This window comes from Colobus angolensis, unplaced genomic scaffold (genome assembly GCF_000951035.1).
Source record: "Colobus angolensis palliatus isolate OR3802 unplaced genomic scaffold, Cang.pa_1.0 Scaffold219, whole genome shotgun sequence".
NCBI lineage: Eukaryota > Metazoa > Chordata > Mammalia > Primates > Cercopithecidae > Colobus > Colobus angolensis.
In genome coordinates this window covers 1,809,094-1,816,016 of record NW_012115366.1, presented here as the reverse complement: position 1 = coordinate 1,816,016, position 6,923 = coordinate 1,809,094, and the positions used below count along the sequence as shown (strand labels likewise).

At 38.4% G+C, this 6,923-nt stretch overlaps 1 protein-coding gene across 3 annotated transcripts in view; it reads left to right on the top strand.

Moving 5' to 3' along the window:
* Positions 1–6,923, top strand: part of PTPRA (protein tyrosine phosphatase, receptor type, A) — a 170,957-nt gene that overhangs the window by 80,543 nt on the left and 83,491 nt on the right. For 2 of the 3 annotated variants that reach the window (XM_011943339.1, XM_011943340.1), the window contains one exon: positions 2,073–2,115. The exons of the other annotated variant lie outside the window; for it this stretch is intronic. The gene's annotated coding sequence lies outside the window, so the exon portion shown is untranslated. The remainder of the gene's footprint in view (positions 1–2,072; positions 2,116–6,923) is intronic. 3 annotated transcript variants of the gene reach the window in all.

The following is a 6,923-nucleotide window of genomic DNA, read 5'->3' as shown; positions in this document are numbered from 1 at the left end:
TATATATGTATCTTTATCTCTATATCTTATCTTAAAGATACATATATATATCTTTAAGATAGATATAGATATATAGCTAAGTAATTAATAAATTATATATTAAGTTCTATTTAAGCAATGAGTAGGCTGCTATGGTTGTGAATGTTTGGAGTAGACAGAGGATAAGAATGGGTCTACCATAATTAGTGGTGACAGGTTTTGTTTAAGGTAAAAACTAAGAGGACTTAGAACAGAAACTGCCAGGCAGAAGCAGTTACCAGTGTGAAGACTAGATGACAACCAAAAAAGTATGTAGGGGGAGGGAGGGGAAGTTGTATAGGGGGCAGTTGAAATTGCTTTAGAACAGTATTAATGAGCTTTCCCCCCATCCCCCATTTTTCTCCCATTTACCTTCAGAAAAATTAGTGATTTGACTACCAGTGAATCTAGGCTTCAGGTCTAGCTCTGTAGTTTTGGACTAGTTAACCTAATTCTTCATTCAAAACGAAACAGAAGGAGGGAGGAAAAAGAGAGCAAACATGCAATTGGGATGGGAAGTAAGGAAGAGAATACATGAGAAGAGAGACTATGTCAGGTTTCTTCGTATTCCTTTTTTAGTTATAAAAGAAAAGATCGGATAAGAATATTCCATCTTATTTCTGTTTAAAAGAGAGTAGGCCAGGCGCAGTGGCTTACGCATGTAATCCCAGCACTTTGGGAGGCTGAGGCGGGTGGATCACAAGGTCAGGAGTTCGAGACCAGCCTGACCAACATGGTGAAAGCCTGTCTCTACTAAAATTACAAAAATTAGCCGGGCGTGCTGGCACATGCCTGTCATCCCAGCTACTTGGGAGGCTGAGGCAGGAGAATCGCTTGAACCTGGGAGGCAGAGGTTGCAGTGAGCTGAGATCACACCACTGTACTCCAGTCTGGGCAGCAGAGCGAGACTCCTTCTCAAAAAACAAAAAAAAAGATAATAATAATAAAATAAATGAAAGAGCAAATCAATCAAAATGAAGAGAAGCCATTTTATCTGCCTCCTGGATGAAGAGTTTCATTGATGAACCTGAAATGTTTTGGTTAACATGAGAAAGGAGGGTGAGAAGATGCCTGAGATGTGAGCTCCTTGAGGACAAGAGCTGCTTTCTCTCTCCAGCCTGGCACAAGACAAGGAACTTGGTTGAATGAATGAGCAAATAAGTGGTTCTCTGCTTTGAAGGAACTTGGTCTGTTATTACCTTACAAATCAGGTTTACCATTTATTTGCTTTATATAAGTTCCAGAAACAGATTAAGAAATGATTTCCTCTCATAATATTACTACCCTAAACTTCTGGTCTGATCTATGGATTGTAGAGCTTAAATTTCCTCAAAGCCCAACAGAGATTGTTACACCAAGTAAATAGTATATTTCTCAGAGCCTTTTATTTTCTGTCTTTGGCCACAGACCTTAGGACTTAGGCTGATATCTGAGAAGGAAAAACTGGAACTTAGTAGAATCATACTTCCTGTATCTTAATTTTCCAACTCTTATATGAGGTTTGCTTTTTCTAGAGAGAGACTAATCTGGAATGAGAATGAAATCTCATCAGTAAAGGCAAAGCTTTAAGTGGGTCATCTGACTTTGCTTTTGTGCTCTACATTCACCCTGGTCATAAAAGGTCCTTTCATGAGTTTTCTAGGCTTTCATCACTGCCAGCCTCTCCACAGGCATTGTGAAAGTATTAAACTTCCTACCCTCCCCCATGCTTGTCTCATGGACTCTTTCGTAGAGTGCACACTGGACTGTGTTTAGCTCAGCAGGAACTCTTTGCAAACACTGAATACATGAACAATCCTCCTGAAAAGATAAGAGATTTCAGTATTGATTAGCGTCATAGCTGCAGAAGTTAGTGTCTGCCAGTATCTGATAAACAGGGTGACTTGCAGCCTAATTTTTGTGAAATTACTAGGCCAAAGTTTAAGAAGTGTTCATGTTAAAGTTACTTATATATAAAATTTGCCTATAGATAATTTCTGTCAATAGGAGGTTGATGAATGCTTCACATAACCTAGATACTCCTAATTAAATGTTTTTTATTTCTTTTTTTCTAGGACACATGTTCAAAGAGCATAATTAACTTTTTAAAAGAAGCTAGTAAGTACTGAAATAGTTTTTTAAGTTTTTTCTACAGAAATGGAGGAGAAAAGGAAACATGGAATTCTGAAGGGCTACTTAGCAAGCTGCTTATGGCATAATCTGGGGTGGGGGTGCATGGTAAAGGATTTGCATTTTACTGAGATCCATACATGTCAAGGGAACTGTATGTAAAATTAGTCATATGTGTTGATTTTTCAAGGACTATAGTCCATCAACTACAATAGGCTCCAAAAAATTCTGGTGAAATTAGCTTCTTGGGGCCTTCCAGTTTACCTACTATGTTATTCCCACTGTAAATATTCTCAACTTTTGGGGTTTTAGCCACTTAAGTTTTTTATTTTCTCTAATGTCTCTAGTATCTGCCTTCCTTTCCTGTCAATGCTAAACTCTGTGGTTCAGCAGTTCATCCATTCTCTTTCCTCATTGCTTATAGCTTCATTACATTCATCTACCAAAACCTTAATTCTTTATGCCATACCATTAGTGCTTAGGCATTTTTTCAGAAAAGAATCCTGGAAAAATGGATCTTATCTCACCGGGGCCCTCAGGGCTGCTGGGCTGCCTGGTGTCAGCACTTCCCACCATTTTCTATAGCACCAGTATTAGTCTTAATACTTTAAAAAACCATGTCCCTCTATCTCCCCCTCCTCTCTTAGCCTTTGATCTTGCTGCGTACCTCATGGGGAAATCTTTAAGATGTCAGATTTCAGTTCCCTCACTTTCCTATAATTTCTCCCACTTTTGCCTTTCTTACGTGCCTTCCCTTCCTTCCCATCTGATTCCTTATCGGCACTTACACAGATTTGTTCTTGCCTAACTTGACAGACCCTTTCTTGAGTGCAAATCAGTGGCTATTTTTGCTAGGGTATAAAAATTCTGTATCTAGTCACCTTGACAAAGTTACCCTGTTATTTCCAATAACTTAACCTCATATAGAATCTTGTAGATTTTCCTTTTTTTTTTTTTTAAGATGTTTTCTCAATTTGTCATGATGCCCAGCCTAAATTCTCGTAGGTTTTCTATGTAAACAGTCAGATTTTCTGCAAGTATTAGTCTCCTTTCTAATTCTTATAATTTTAATTTCTTTTTCTTTTTTAAAATTTTTTGTAGAGACAAGATTTTGCTATGTTGTCCAGACTGGTCTTGAACTCCTGGGCTCAAGCAATCCTCCCGTCTCAGCCTCCTAAAGTACCATTACAGTGGCTGAACCACTGTACGTGGCCAAATTTCTTTTCCTGTTGTGAAGGCAAAGACTTTTCTTACAATATTAAAAAGAAGTGATAGTAGATTACTTTATTTCTGATTTTCAGAAGAATGCTTTCAGTTTCTCTCTGTTGAAGATAATTGCATAGTGTTGTTTTTTTAAATAGTAACTGTTTTATCAGATTAAGGAAGGTTTCTTCTATTTCTATTTTAGAGGAATTTTTTAAATCTTGAATTCATGTGTTTTTATCTAGTGTATTTTCTACATCAATTGAAATGGTTGTATGAACTTTCTTTTTTAATATGGGTGAATTATATTTATAGATTTTATGTTAAAATATCCTTGTATATCTTGGATAAACTCAACTGGATCATGATTTATCTTTTTTATATGCTAGATTCAATTTGTTGATACTTTGGTATTATTTTTGAATATATTATATTGTGTAAAAGTGAGCTTGTGATACTCTTTCTTATAATGTTTTTGTCCAGTTTTGGTGCCTGGTTTTGCTCTCTCCTTAGAATGAGCTGGAAACTAGTCACTCTTGTTTTCTCACCGATAATACCATCTGGGTCCAGTGTTTTTTATGGGGGACAAATTTGAACTTGTGGTCAACCTCTTTAATTGTAAGAATATTCAGGTCTTTTGTTCTTCCTGGGCTAGTTTTTTATTCTTTCTCTAGAGATGCGTTCATTTCTCTTAGTTTTATTTGCCTATAGTTGTAGATAATCTCAGGTTTTTATCTGCTACTTCTGTAATTACTTCCACTTTTGATTTATAATGTTAGCTTGTGGGCTGGGCGTCGTGTCTCACGCCTGTAATCCCAGCACTTTGGGAGGTCAAAGCGGGAGGATCACAAGGTCAGGAGATCGAGACCATCCTGGCTAGCATGGTAAAACCCCGTCTCTACTAAAAATACAAAAAAAAAAGATAAGCTGAGCGTAGTGGCAGGCACCTGTAGTCCCAGCTACTCGGAAGGCTGAGGCAGGAGAATGGCGTGAAGCCAGGAGGCAGAGGTTGCAGTGAGCTGAGATTGCACCACTGTACTCCAGCCTGGGCGACAGAGCGAAACTGTCTCAAAAAAAAAAAAAAAATTAACTTGTGTCTTCTCTTTTTACCTATTTGTTAATTTATCAAATAACTATTTTTGGCTTTGTTTCATTTTTATTATACAATAAAAATGAAATTCTTTTCATTGTATTTCTTTTCATTGATTATTCCTATAATTCTTAAACAACTTTATAATTGACGTAACAATAACCTGTACACATTTAAAGTGTAAAATTTATTACGTTTTGTCCCATGTATAGAGCAGGAAAGTATCACCACAACAAGAGTGTGAACATACAATCTCTCCCCAAAGTTTTCTTGTGCCTTTTATAATCACTGCCTCTTGCCCCTGCCCACTCCTTCATCCCCAAGCAACCATTGGTCTGTTTTCTGCCACTATAGATTAGATTGTATTTTCTAGAGTTTTATACAAGTGAAAGCACATAATATAGTAATAACCATGTGTGTGTTTGTTTCTTTCTTTCTTTCTTTTTTTTTTTTTTTTTTTGAGATTGAGTCTTGCTCTGTCGCCCAGGCTAAAGCACAGTGGGGTGATCTTGGCTTACTGCAAACTTCGCCTCCTGGGTTCACACCATTCTCCTGCCTCTGCCTCCTGAGTAGCTGGGACTCTAGGTGCACCTGCCACCATGCCCAGCTAATTTTTGTATTTTTAGTAGAGACGGGGTTTCACCATATTAGCCAAGATGGTCTCGATCTCCTGACCTTGTGATCCACCCACCTCAGCCTCCCAAAGTGTTGGGATTACAGGTGTGACCCACCGCTCCCGGCAACTGTGTGTTTCTGATCCTTTGTCAGGGCTAGCCAATTCCTAGAGACAGTGAATAACTCACTCATACTCTAGCTGCCTCCTTTATGTGGCTCTCATAGGACTTTGACACCTCTCTATCATCCACCTGCCCTGTTCATTTCAAGATCAGATACCGGGAAACTAAGGACATCCCTATGCTGCAAAACTCACTGAAATTATTCAAACTAGCCGGCCCTAAACATGCTTACCCTGCCTTGCCCATTCCTTCCACTGAAACCACGTAAAGGCTCTTGCCCATGTTTTCATCCCATTCTGTTGGCCTCCTGACTGACCCTAGTGCTTCCTCATGTGGCCCCTGCATGGCATGATCTTCCTCTTCGGAACTGCGAGTAACTATCTTGTCAGTGGCAATCACCTCCTGATCTGTTGGCCTCATCATACTTGAATAACAATGAAATCTATGTTTTAAGGCCAGGCGCAGTGGTTCACGCCTGTAATCCCAGCACTTTGGGAGGCCGAGGCAGGCGGATCACGGGGTCAAGAGATCGAGACCTTCCTGGCCATCATAGTGAAATGTTGTCTCTACTAAAAGTACAAAAATTAGCTGGGCATGGTGGCACATGCCTGTAATTACAGCTACTTGGGAGACTGAGGCAGGGAATCGCTTGAACCCGGGAAGCAGAGGTTGCGGTGAGCCAAGATCGTGCCACTGCACTGCAGCCTGGTGACAGAGCGAGACTCCATCTCAAAAAAAAGAAAAACTGTCAAATGATATTCCAAAGTGGTTGTACCATTTTATATTTGCACCAAAAATGTCTGAGGGTACTGATTGCTCCATATCCTTGACAGCACTTGGTATAGCTGTTGTTTTAATTTTGGTCCCTTCAGTGGGCATATGCTGATATTTTATGTTTTACTTTTTATTTCCCTAATGATTAATAGTTTGCAGCATCTTTCATGTGCTTATTTCCCTTCCATATATCTTATTTGATAAAAATATCTGTTCAAATATTTTGCCCATTATTTTGTTGGGATACTTATTTTCTTACTGTTGAGCTTTGAGAGTTCTTTATATATCTGGATACCAATCCTTTGTCAGATATATTTTTTGCAAAATTTTCTCCCAGCCTGTGATTTGCCTTTTTGTTCTCCTGTCTTTAAAAAAAAATTGTAGTTAAATATACACATAATACAAAATTTAACATTTTAACTCTTTTTAAGTATACAGTTTTGTGGTATTAAGCATAGTCACATTGTTGTGCAACCATCACTGCCATCCATCTCTGGAACTTTTTCATCCTCCCTAACTGAAATTCTGTGCACATTTAAACACTAACTTCTCATTCCTCCTTAACCCAGCCCTTGGCAACCATCATTCTGTTTTCCTTCTCTATGAGTTTGACTGTGCTAAGTACTTCATATAAGTGGAATCATACAATATTTTAATTTTGTGACTGGCTTATTAGTATAATGTCTTCAAGTTTCATGTGGTAGCATGTGTCAGAATTTCCTTCCTTTTTAAGGCTAACATTCCATCGTATGTATATGCCACATTTTATTTATCCATTCATCTGTTGATGGACACTTAAGTTGCTTCCTCCTTTTGGCTGTTGTGAATAATGCTGCTATGAATGTTGGTGTATAAATATCTATTCGAGTTCCGGCTTTCGATTCTTTTGGGTATGTTCCCAAAAGTAGAATTGCTGGGTCGTATGTTAATACTTTCAGTTTTTTGAGGAATTGCCATACTGATTTCTACAGTAGTGGTACCATTTACATTCC